The sequence below is a fragment of the Odontesthes bonariensis genome, chromosome 4 (assembly GCF_027942865.1).
Source record: "Odontesthes bonariensis isolate fOdoBon6 chromosome 4, fOdoBon6.hap1, whole genome shotgun sequence".
Taxonomy (NCBI): Eukaryota; Metazoa; Chordata; class Actinopteri; order Atheriniformes; family Atherinopsidae; genus Odontesthes; species Odontesthes bonariensis.
In genome coordinates, this window is record NC_134509.1 from 21621585 (window position 1) to 21635084 (window position 13500).

General features: G+C 44.1%; 1 protein-coding gene across 1 annotated transcript in view; it reads left to right on the forward strand.

Annotated features, from left to right (window-relative positions):
• The first annotated feature begins 777 nt into the window (after window positions 1-777).
• The window catches only part of frmpd1a (FERM and PDZ domain containing 1a), a 54334-nt gene continuing 41611 nt past the window's right edge, over window positions 778-13500 (forward strand). The window contains exon 1 of the mRNA XM_075463478.1: window positions 778-854. The gene's annotated coding sequence lies outside the window, so the exon portion shown is untranslated. The remainder of the gene's footprint in view (window positions 855-13500) is intronic.

A 13500-nucleotide genomic window follows, 5' to 3' on the forward strand; every position in this document is an offset into this window, starting at 1 on the left:
GCTTACTGAGTTTCCAAAGTCTCCAGGGGTTTCTTATGTTGCTCCCAGTGCTCTGGAGTAAATATAAAAGGAGGGCGCTGGAACTCCAGCCTTGTGACTTCATGTGTTCCAGTTTACTCCAAGATGAGCAGTGATTACGCACCGCCGCCAGCAGGAGGAGACAGAGGTCTGTTATCGGTGCGTGTTTGATTATCTGTGCCTCATCAGCTCAGAGCGGATCAGGTGTGGCGTTTCACTTCCAGCAGCATTAACGCTGGAAAGTTTTCTGTGCTGTCTGTGTTCTGCGCTCACTGAGCCTCTGCAACGCTTGTCCCCTCTGGCTGCATCGCCTCCGTGCACGCGCGACAACACGATCGTGCACAAATGCAGGTGTGCAAACAATAGCGCGCTAGCGCCGTGTCGTTGTCTCAACTGTTTGTTTTCCCTTGTAGCCTATTTGTGTCGCGCGGAGACCGTCAATTAAAACTTTGTGCGTGTGTCTGTGAATGCGCGCGCGCGTGTGTGTGTGAGAGAGAGAGCGAGACATAGGCTACAAAGAGAGGGAGAGGGAGAGGGAGAGAGGATGGGATGGGTGAAGCAGAAGATTATCGACGCTTAAGCCGCGTGCGCCTCACCCGTCCGCATCTCACGCGCTCACCTGCCCTGGGACCCGTGCTGGGACTATCAAACGCACCTTTTTGCTTCTATTTAGGATCTCGAGCAGTGCCCCTCGTGCCGCCTGAACACCAGGTGATATGGAATAATTGACTTCTTCACTACCTCAGGAAGGTGCGGCTGCTTTTCCAAGTTCTTCCACATCGGGACGGCCCGCTCTGCGCTCAGGAGGGGATTAGAGAAGAGAAGCCCGCTGCTCGGTAAGGTCTTTACGCCTCATTGTTATTCGGTCAATTAAGCTGAATAACAACCAGACACAAAGCGCCAATAATGGATTTTCAGCTGTCGACATGGGTGTTCTCCTCCAGTGCGTCTTTGCAAGCTAACGAAGCAAACGGTGGTATAGCCTATTTTCTTTTTCTTTATTATCAGTAGGATATTTAGTAGCTGTTAAAGAAATAAGAAAAGCCTAAACTTGCGCTCAAGTCTTGCCTATCTTGTTTCATCGGCTTATTCTAATACTTTTTATCGGCTAATTTAACAGACAGAATTATTCAAGCAACCCTGACAGGCTTCTTCCACAATTTCTGCTCTTAATCAAAGTCATTTAATATTACCCGTCATTAATCACCCGTTCCCGCCCCCATGTGGAAGCAGGTTTAGGAGTTTAGGTGAGAGCGGCCGCCCATTCACCACTTTACCAGTTTAAATCCACATAAATGGGAAGTGACAGCTCTCTAAGATGGATTTTTAAGCTTCGAAACAATCTGATTCATGAGCTGTGTGGAAAACGGTGGAAGGTGGTCATGTAATGGTTCACATGTTTCACATCAGACATTCATACAAGTAGACTGAACATCCACAGTCTGCTTTCAGGCATTTGCTATAACCAACTGCTGCTAAAGAATTGATGAATGGACTAATACTACATAGTCAGTGTGAAATGTGTTTTACTAATGCATCGCTGCAGCCACGAACATGCACAGCTACACTTCTACATGCACAAGATGTTTCCTCAGATATTTCGCTGCATCATGCCCTCTGTAACATGACTCACTGTGCCCTGTGTCATGCTAATAAGCGTCCCAATTGTGGCTCCATCTGCATGTGGACTGCTTATCCAGCAGAGGTGCAGTGTGTGTGTAAATCCGTCTCTGCTTTGTGCTGAGACACTCAGACAGAGCGAGTCCTGACACTCAGAATTGAAACAGAAGAAGAAGAATGAGGCCGGCTGCGTTCTGAAGGCCCACCCAGGCTTTACTTATTCATGATGTTATTTTTAAGCCAAGCTACATTTTTGATGCCTCCTGTTTGGCAAGTTTAATACTGAGAGAACTTGGGTGTGTCTGTCAACCTTATTTTACCGAACACAGACACTCATGCTTACATATATTTAGACAAAGGTGAATCTGGATACTTCAAGGATGAAGGTTATTTTTCTTTGGCAAAAAAAAAAAGTTTATTTATCCAATTTTATTTATAAAGCACTTTACAACGACCTCAGTTGACCAAAGTGCTGTACAGAAAAATAAAAACAAACAAAGAAATTTATGGAGAACTTGACTTGATGTTGTGCACACAGAGACACTGAACAAGTGGAACATTCAGCCTCATTCCTTAATGTAATTTCCCTCAGCTCCCTTTTTAAAGTCAGAGCCACAAAGCTCTAAAATATTGATACGAAATTCTCCCAAACAACGATATGATGCATTAAACTCTTGATCCCAAAATGCCATGTCTGACGTCTCAGAGCGCTATGAAAGGGTTGCTTCTGAAACCTGAATAATGTGAGGTAAATCCATTTAAAACGCCTCTCACAACATCTTAGAGCAACGGAGAGACTTCCCACGGAACAAAAACTCCAGCTTTCTCCAACTTATGTCAGTGGTAAATCTGAAAATATAGGAGCGACTGCTTTAATGAGCTCCAAAAGGTTTTTAGTTCGACCCTAATCTGGTTCACTGGATAGAAGGTTTGGCTCCACTCTGAAAAAAGCCTGAATTAAGAGCTCCAGATGACCGCAGAAACAGTTCTTACAGTGTTTTCAGTGCTGTATATGCATCAGAGGCTATCATCAGCTCTTATTGAATGGGTAGTTCAGATATGTAACATGTTATGTTTTACACAATAACACGTTAAAAGACCGAGGACTGTGGGAACTGGGAGATTTGTGAAAAGATAGTCTGCTATACTGCATTAGCCTTGGATGAGCCGACCATGGCATCTAGCTGTGTATCTGACACCTAACTAGCTAATCGGTCTGCCTTCATTATGGAGGGTTAGGGTGCGTCTTCAGTGGAAGATGCTAGATGCTTAGGAAGGAATAACATGAAAAAACACAGCGCTGCAGATGTTGGAGGGGCTTCAACCAGCTCAGAGAATCAGATTTGCACTTGGTAATTTCATACCTCAGCTGTTACAGGACTGTACGTTCACATGCTTGAGTTACACACCCTGGATTAATTTAGTGAAGAACCAACACAAAAACCACAGAGGTCAGAGCACTATGTGCCTTCAATAATGGCGCATTTCCACTAGCTCGGCACGGCTCGGTTTTGTTGCGTTTCCATTACAACCGAGTATCACTTCGTGCCTCCTCGACGTGGGCGGGGTCGTCGTAACACGGCTGCGCGACCAGAACAACAACAACAACAACAACATACGAGGAGGATAGGATGGAGGACATCGAGGCACTCGTGTTTCTGCTCACCCTGTGACTTTTTGTCGCGCAGAAGGCAAGAGAAGAGAGCCAGAGAAGACTCCTGGCCGCCAGACAAAACAGTATTGAAAGGTGACGACACTCATCGGCCAATCAGTGGAAGGCAGTCGCTGACGTCACGTTTTAGTAACGCTTCGGTCCGCTTGGAACCAGGGCTGAGGTGATACGGAAAATCGTCCCGGTTGCAGGTACTGCGAGCTAGTGGAAACGCGCCATAAGAGCCGAAGTTCCAGGAGTAACCGTTCAGTGGGTGGATTTTGTGTTTGTGATGGAGAATTGAGGATCAACGCTAACACCCACCCCATTTTTCTGCTGGTAGTTGTACAAACTTTTACTGAAAATGCTGAAATGAACTAATGCACTTGATGCACAGCTGCATTGCTGACGTTGCGTGGACGTCTCGGCTGATTCCTCAGCAGGACTTGCACGTCATGTGAATGAAGATTGCCCAATTTAGTAATGCCAATAACTTCAAGTTCTTCAGCAAAGCACTCCATCTCGGGGCAGAGCACTGGTCATTTTCTTCTGATTTTGATACTTCATGTTTGGCTGTGTGACCAGTTTTTATATATATTACAGTGATTGTGTAGTTCACCCTGTAAAACCTATCACAGTTTTTCTTACAGTATTTTAGCCGTTTATCAAAGCATGCTCAGCTTATAATTAGATGATAATTGTTGACTTCATGTACAGATCCTTAGCTTTATTCTAGAGTGTTTGCATCCAAACTGGAGGAAGGAATCGCAGCTCTTCAGTATTTAGGATCCACTTTCAGGAGCTCGGATTCAAATGGACAAATAAGCATAACTATAAATGAAACATGGCCGTAAGGTGGTCGGTGCCTGTCGTGGCGGCAATCCCCGAACCCGCTGGTGGACCCCAGTGGTGAGGGAAGCTGTCAAGCTGAAGAAGGAGTCCTATCGGGCCTTTTTGGCCAGTGGGACTCTGGAAGCAGCTGATGGGTACCGACAGGCCAAGCGGAACGCAGCCTCGGCGGTTGCTGAGGCAAAAACTCGGGCTTGGGAGGAGTTTGGGGAGGCCATGGAGAACGACTTCCGGACGGCCTCGAGGAGATTCTGGTCCACCATCCGGCGGCTCGGGGGGGGGGAAGCGGTGCACCGTCAACACCGTGTATGGTGAGGGCGGGGCTCTGCTGACTTCAACTAGGGACGTCGTGAGTCGGTGGGGGGAATACTTCGAGGGCCTCCTCAATCCTACCGACACGCCTTCCGATGAGGAAGCAGAGTTGGGGAGCTCGGACTTGGGGCCTCCCATTTCTGGGGCTGAGGTTGCCGAGGTGGTCAAAAAACTCCTCGGTGGCAAGGCCCCAGGGGCGGATGAGGTCCGTCCTGAGTACCTCAAGGCTCTGGATGTTGTGGGGCTGTCTTGGTTGACACGCCTCTGCAGCATCGCGTGGACATCGGGGGCAGTGCCTCTGGACTGGCAGATCGGGGTGGTGGTCCCCCTCTTTAAAAAGGGGGACCGGAGGGTGTGTTCCAACTATAGGGGGATCACACTCCTCAGCCTCCCTGGTAAGGTCTATTCGGGGGTACTGGAGAGGAGGATCCGCCGGATAGTCGAATCTCGGATTCAGGAGGTGCAGTGTGGTTTTCGTCCTGGCCGTGGAACAGTGGACCAGCTCTATACCCTCCGCAGGATCCTGGAGGGAGCATGGGAGTTCGCCCAACCGGTCTACATGTGTTTTGTGGACTTGGAGAAGGCGTTCGACCGTGTCCCTCGGGGACTCTTGTGGGGGGTGCTCCGGGAGTATGGAGTGCTGGACTCCTTGATATGGGCTGTTCGGTCTCTGTATGACCGGTGTCAGAGTTTGGTCCGCATTGCCGGCAGTAAGTCGGACATGTTTCCTGTGAGGGTTGGACTCCGTCAGGGCTGCCCTTTGTCACCAATTCTGTTCATAATTTTTATGGACAGAATTTCTAGGCGCAGCCAGGGCGTTGAGGGGGTCCGGTTTGGCGACCTCAGAATCGGGTCTCTGCTTTTTGCGGACGATTTGGTTCTGTTGGCGTCGTCAGGCCGTGACCTTCAGCTCTCACTGGAGCGGTTCGCAGCCGAGTGTGAAGCGGCTGGGATGACCATCAGCACCTCCAAATCTGAGACCATGGTCTTCGGCCGGAAAAGGGTGGAATGCTCTCTCCGGGTCGGGAATGAGATCCTTCCCCAAGTGGAGGAGTTCAAGTATCTCGGGGTCTTGTTCACGAGTGAGGGACGAATGGAGCAGGAGATTGACAGGCGGATCGGTGCGGCGTCTGCAGTGATGCGGGCTCTGCACCGGCCCGTCGTGGTGAAGAAGGAGCTGAGCCAGAAGGCGAAGCGCTCGATTTACCGGTCAATCTATGTTCCTACCCTCACCTGTGGTCACGAGCTGTGGGTAGGGACCGAAAGAACGAGATCGCGAATACAAGCGGCCGAAATGAGTTTCCTCCGCAGGGTGTCTGGGCTCTCCCTTAGAGATAGGGTGAGAAGCTCGGTCATCCGGGAGGGGCTCGGAGTAGAACCGCTGCTCCTCCGCATCGAGAGGAGTCAGATGAGGTGGCTCGGGCATCTGGTGAGAATGCCTCCTGGACGCCTCCCCGGTGAGGTGTTCCGGGCCCGTCCCACTGGGAGGAGGCCCCGGGGAAGACCCAGGACACGTTGGAGAGACTATGTTTCTCGGCTGGCCTGGGAACGCCTCGGGGTCCCCCCAGAAGAGCTGGAGGAAGTGGCCGGGGACAGGGACGTCTGGGTCTCTTTGCTCAAGCTGCTGCCCCCGCGACCCGATCCCCGGACCAGCGGAAGATAATGGATGGATGGATGGATGGATAAATGAAACATATGAATACGTCTTAAATACTTTCATGTGAATTCTTTGCAGCTAATGAAGTCTGGACATCACCAAAAAATGCTTTGCTTCTTTCTCTTTAGGGTCTCTTTAGCAGTAAAACGCAGTTCGATCCGGTTGAGATCAGTTGACTTCGCCACTGCAGAATGTGCCATTTTTATACCATGAAAAGGCTTTTTGGGGGGTGGAAAGATGGAAAATATAATACGATTCCCCGTCTCTGCTTCTGTCTATGAACATCCAGCTTTTTATGAAGCTGAGCTGTTGCTTTGGCCACTCCTAATGGAGTTTCCCTTGCATTAAAAGTTATTTTTTTTTCTGCATCTTGTTGGATTGCAGCAACAGCTGCTGTTGGCAAGTGCTGCTCTTATAATCATCTTCAGACCTTCTTAACTGATGAAGAAGGGATGAAGTCACAGCCCACACAGTGACACAGCTTTTGAGTCGGTTGTGCACTAACATTTAAGCCTCTTTATATTAAAATGGAGTTGCAGGGTTTCTTTCTGGCAGATATAGACCCAAAGTTTTTTCCATCATTGATTTTTAACAGCACATATGAGGGCAGTGTATGTAGCCTATAGCTCCACTTTATCATCAGCTAAATGACTAACATTTTTATTGTAGCTATGTGTGTGTTCAGTTTTACCTTTCATTAATAAACCTTTAAAATATGAAGTTATTACCAAACAATTTAAGACTGCACTGCCTTGGCAGACTGCCATCTAACTTAGCATTGTTTCCCTGCTCTCCATTGTGCTTCTACTTATTTTGGCCGTATAATATTATCATTTATAGGTGGTTCTTCTTTTAAGAAAAAAGGTTTCAGTAATAGGATGACCAATTCTTTATTTCAGAGGGCACTAAAAGCTCTTGCATAGCAAGTTGCTCAGCTGCTGCTGCTGTGTGCTCTGCTGTAGTTGAATGAAGCCTCAGCCAGAAACTATGCTTCCCCCTTAATGTAGGGGTAAAACTTTATGTAGACGGTCTTAAAAAAATGTGGCATTATTAAGAAAATACCCATTAAGTAGATCCAAGATGGAGGGGAAGTGAAGATGCCAGGTTTTAAGGAACAAATGGTGTAACAAGATTAAATTAGAAGCTTTTAGTTTTATTGTTGTCTGTGAAACTACAAAATTATGTATAGGGTGACGGGTAGAATTGATTTAAAATGATGTAATGTGGAAATGCAAGGTTGCAGCCCAACAGTCTTCATCTTAAGCTCATATTTATTTCATAACTGACTTCAATATGTCCTGTTAAATGTCCAAATATCCAGACCCAACGATGCATCCCTTTGTTTTGTCACACTTCATATGTTTTTGGTACAACAGCAGAAGCAAACTAGCAGAGGATGGAGCCAGGTAACTCTAAACTGGGCCGGGGTGTTGGCAGGAATAGTTTCTGTGTTTCTCTGTGATGGACTGGGGATGGGTCCAGGTCATACCCCTGTTCTTTCACTCGGCGTCAGCAGGGAAACGACCCAGCCCACCAGTGACACTGTGCAAGATGAGCCAGCAGTTCATGCCAAGCCTTTCACATGCGAGTCAGTGCTCATTGTCAGTCAAGACTCGTTGTAATTTCAAGCTTTACACAGTAACGCAGCTCATTGTAGCGCCAGAGGTTGGTCCTCAAAAGAAACACGGCGTTATTGACAGTTTCTTTGGGAAAGAGGATAATTTATGGATTACATCGTTTTGTGGTAGTTTACACACCAAACTGACTGGGATCCACACAATTATGTTAATCCAAATAATTGCTTGTAGAGACATAAGGACACAAACTGCGACGTTTTATCTCCGTCTTGATGAAAAGCCACATTACAAATAAGAGATGACCTCAAAGGCTCTTCTCCAGTCTCTCACTTCGGTTCATCAAAGACGCGAATTTCTGCCCAAATAGCAGAAAATCATCACTTAACACCACCATCTATCCATTTTCTACCCCCACTTTATCCAATTCAGGGTTCAGGGGGTGCTGGAGCCTATCCCAGCCTACCGTGCACATTGAAACTCTCTTCTTGGGGTCAATTAAGAATCACCAATCAACCTAACCTGCATATTTTGTTTTTTACCATAGAAGGGAAGCTGGAAGAAAAAAAAAAAAAAAAAAAAACACAGGGAGAACATAGCCACTACAGCCCCCGGTTCATTGTGCCTTGTGAGGGTTAACTCCACAGTTGGCTAAAGTCTTTCAAAATCAATGTTGGTAAAAGTAAAAAAGTCATCACCAGCATGCAGCAGACCTGCTTCCACAGATGGATGTTTGTCATTATCCGGGCTTCACTACCAGCACAGCACAGAGCTCCTCTGCTCTCCTGTCTTCTTCCTTTCATTTTCTCTCTCTTTTTCTTTTCTGTTCTGATGATGGCCTGCGTCAACCTCTTATAATTAGTTTGAAAGTCTGAACCATCCAAAGACGAGGAGGCACGGCTCAGGTCTCCTGGATTTAGCACTGCGTGGCTGTTTAGTCTTAACGGTGGTCCGGAGGAAGTTTCCCTAAAGAGATTAAAAGTCATGAGCGGATCAGTTTGACAAGAAGGCTCCTGAAGTTCCCTCCTGCTTAATTAATGTCACATGTCTTAATGTTTTAGCTTTATGTACAAGATTATTTTTATGTTTGCATCAGCATGAAGAGCATTAACTTTCAATCAAGCAGGAGATATCGTGTCTGAATTCATTAGAATTTTTAAATGATGAATGTATGTTAGTATATTCTGGATTTTAGGGAGGAAACCTAATTCTTAATCATGTGATCAAACCTTCAGAGTTCCTTTACACCTGTGAACATCTATGATTCGACTGCACAAGGGATAATTTAAGAATAAATTGACTAAATTAAGAATAGTTGAATGCTGATAAGATCAAATGAGCAGTTGTGACAAACATCACCCTCATTCATGATTAGGGATGGGAATCGAGGTGTTATTCAAAACTTGAGAGCCCTGTAACGTAAAACTTCCAGGTCCTGTTGATTGTAATAATGTTAGCGACATACTGTATGATTAATTTCCATCTGATATTAACATTTAGTTGAGTGAGGCAGGATCAGAGGCATACCAGACATACCCCTTTCATCGAGGCAGGGAAAAGTAAAAGGACAGAGGCGAAAATGGATTAAATGTTGGTGCACACTTGAAATTAAAGTGTTACTGCAACCAAAGCCATTTGTACTATATATATATATATATATATATAAAAAAACTGGATGAGAATCGATAAGAGAACCGCTAAGGAACCGAATCGATAAGCGATATCGATAATGGAACCGGAATCGATAAATTCTTAACAATTCCCATCCCTACTGATGAATGACTTAAGTTAGTAGATCCAGTTTAATTCCGCACGTCAGCGAGTCAGTAGTTGGTGGCTTGTTGTCTGAGAAAACTTTCTGACTAATGTGATGAACGAGTTCATCCGACAGTTTGTGTTGAATAAATACAAACAGAGATTACAGCATTTGGAAAAATACACAAAGCAAGCTTTCTATCCTATTTTTATACCTGACACAAACACTCATTACCTTTAACTTGAAGAATGGAAAAGATCAGATACTCAACATTCTATAACTTTCATAGGAATATGATCTTATGAGATTATCTCTGTTCAGTTTGGTAATGCATAGAAATCCAGTAAATGTCTAAAATATGAGGTGAAGGAACATTTTAAATGTTTTTGCTGTAGGACACCGACAGAGACGATGCACTAAGATGAACATCGACCAAAAAGTAGGCATGTCCCGCTCCATATATTCCTTTATGCACATTACCTTTTACATTTATTGTGAATGACTTGCCTTTATTTGTCATCTTTAAAGAAGTATCTTTGTGAACTTTTACTCCCCGACATATTTTTTTCCATTGTTTTATTAGCATGCTTCCTTTTCAGGGTAAATATGCAAAGCACTATAGCAAGAGTTAGAGAATGCGTCCCTATAAAGTTTAAAGAATTGGATTTAAAATTAGTCACAAATGCATTGATTTTAATTGGTATGCGCCATGACTGCTCAGCCTGAGAGTGTGAGACGGTTCACATCATTTAATGGACGTGTTTGTATGAGTAAACACTCACTTTCCTTGTAATTCCTGCGGTGAAAGTGGTGAAGGCTGACACATACACAACAAAGCAGCAATAGTTGGGTTTCTGTTCACTAGCAAATGAAATCTGAGGCAATCTTTTCAGTGGGTGGCAGTATAGACAAAGTTCCTAGTGGTCATAAAGTAGCTGTTCGAACTGGAAACAGGCCACGAGAAGAAAAAACAACAACAAATGGAGAGAGCTCTTCCTCAGAAATAACTTCCATCCCTGGGGATATCTGCAATATATCATCATATCTGAGAAAATACGAAAAAATACGAGTCAATCACATGTCTTTAATGTTTGGAAACAGCTGGTGTGAGTCAGTAATTTACACAAAACCAGCAAAAATAAGCTGTTTTTTGCTTTTTGTTGAAAGTTTTGTCAGTTTTTATCATTTCCCTTCACCTTCTGGTCAGTGTAAGTCTTACATAGATGTATAAAGTTAACGAATCTGCTGAGTGATTGCTGGCATATTGTTTTTGGTCACATTCAGGCAGATCATTGCTGGCAAATGTATTCCCCTGTATTCCATTAGTCTTTATTTATGTAGCAGCTTTTCAAGCTAATTCCAACTCAGACTGCTTTAAAAAGTAATCAAAGAATATAAAATGTGTGAAAGAATAAGGGCACATTAACGGTAAATAACAGTTAAATACTAATAAAACAGAGAATGTAAAATAACGATTCAGTAATTCAGTGAGTTGAACATAAGCTCTTTCACAAGTTTTAAGCCTGGCCTCAAACAGAGGGGCTGCTGGTGTTTCCCACCCAGACTGGTGGCTGATTGCACAGGAGCGGAGCCTGAAGCTCAAAGCTCTGCCTCCTGTTTTGGACCTGGAACAACAAGTAAGCCTGCAGTCACAGAGCAAAGAGTTCTGGTGGGATTGCAGGAAGCCGCGCGATCTATAAGATAAGATAAGATGGAGTGATGCCATTTTTTTTTTTTTTTTTTTTTTTAAAAGAGGTGACGGTAACACAGACGACTCATAAGATGCATCTGTGAGACATGGATTTGTCTCCTCATGCAACCGTGTAGGAATGAGTGTGCTTGAGTTTCCTAAATCCCTGTTGAGCTTTACTAATTATGCCTCCATCATTTTTATTCATGTTGGTGACCTCGTGTACAGTAATACCGTCCTAGTTTAACCTTCAGTCTGTGAAGACGTGTAATCGGCCAACGTGAATAAGCTGCTGATTTGTTCAACTTTGACCAAAGTGGCAAACAACTTTCTGATCACAGGTGCTGATTGAAGACTTACTTTTGATATTGAAGCAATGAGAGGGGTATTTTTATGGATTTATGATGGATTTCCACATGAAGCATTTACAATAATAATGTTGTTACACTAAATGTTTGAATGTGAGACTCTTTATTAAGTTTTAACTTTTCATTTGATTCATATTTGAACACAGCTGGAAGATAAAATCAGCACGATTAAGGATTCTAATTTTCTTCACAATGAACATGCAGGTGTTATGAGCACCTGACTGACTTCTATGCTTTATTTGAACTCTTTAGCTACATCAGAACAGTCTTCAGCTAATAAACACAATGAGAATATTTTTAGGGTTTAATGATGAGCCATTCTTCAGTTTTAGGATCCCTGTGCTCGTATCCAGAGCTGCTGTTGTTTGGTGGTACATTAAGGATGCTCGACAGTCTCTCAGTGGGTTTTGAAGTAAGGGAATCATGGCGCCCACATCACGATTCGTCTTGTATTCCCACTGTGACCAAGCAGTCTGTAATGTTTTGTCCGGACGGAAATTTACACTCTGCATCTATTTACTAATTGTTACATGCTAGTTGATGTTTCTTTGGTTTGGTGGGCCTAAATGCAGCTTGATGTTAAACTCTGAGGTTCTTAAACTCCAAAGACACTGGGAGGCCTGGTCCATTGATGATGTTTATGTAAAAAACCTGCAAATAAACCTTGTCGCACACAAAAAGTGATATTTCTAAGGTAAGATTTTGGTGAGAGTGAGTCGGACCTGTATTCTTTAATATTTCTAATCATTTGTCATCATACACACATCCACAGTAGGTGTATCTTTTGACTGGTCGAGTATATGAATATGTTCAATTTACCGTTCAGAAAGGGCACTGATAATAAATGTCTTCAGTTAATTTTATCTGGCCTTTTTATAGCATTTTAATGTGTGAGAATAATTTAAATGTTAGATGGCCTTGCTGTTGCAAGACAAGGGTCTTTAACTTTGAATATACACAGCCTACATTTTTACTATTCCTGTTTTTTTTCTGGTCCTGATTCCAGAGATGAAACCACCACAGATCAAACATTTTCCTCCCTCCTTATTGAGTGTTTCAGCTTCCCATTTGGGAACATTGTACCTCATCCACTTATTATTATTGTTTCATGTTGATTTAAGGTCTGCCAGTGCGAGATCTCTCTGATTGGCTGGAGAGTCCGTGATTTTGCCCTATTTCTCGTCTGTGCCACTTCCCGTCTCCGTCCCCACCCAAAAGGTTGTGTTGCCACTGCAACTCCTTTAACAAATTTCTCTCCTAATCATCTCCTTGAACTACACAAAAACTTCTACAATACAAAGCAAACACTGCTCGGTATGTGCCAGCTGGCAGATGGGCGTAGTCTTTGTCACATGTTGAAGTAATATTTGTTTCCTCAGGTGGTTATGGCACGAGGAGACCCAGAAGTGGGACCTTTTATTGCCACGGCTTTGTGTTAAAGAGCCCTCACAACCAGAAATAACTCATTTCAGTCACTTTTATGAAATGTAACACTGGTCAAAAAGTCCATTGATATTTGCTAATATCAGGCTTTTAAGTGCAACGGGAAAGTGTTTAATTGCAGTAGTCATGGGTATTTATCGGCTCCTGCTCTTATCTGCATTGATGGGAACGCGGCACATGGGTGCATGTGCTAATTATTAATTAAGATGCTACATTTATCTTCGTATAAACTTCCTTTTACCGACTGCAGCGTCTCATGGAGGCTCTGAAACTGACTGTAGCAACACGCAGACAAAAAGAGAATAAACTGATCAGTTTTACCTGCTTGCAAGACAGCTGGCAGCTCACTTTGGGGGTTGATGTGTGCAGGATTAGAAACTGAAAACTGTTTTACTGAAATCCAGCCTTAACAATCTGGATCGCAGCGTAGACTTTAGGTTTCCACACCCACACCGTTATCCTCCATTATTATATCGCTCACATTTCCCTTTCTCATCTTTCCGTTCTTTGCAGCCTCATGTGTTTTTCTCCTCTTCCCCTCATTCTCTGTCTTCCTCTGTGT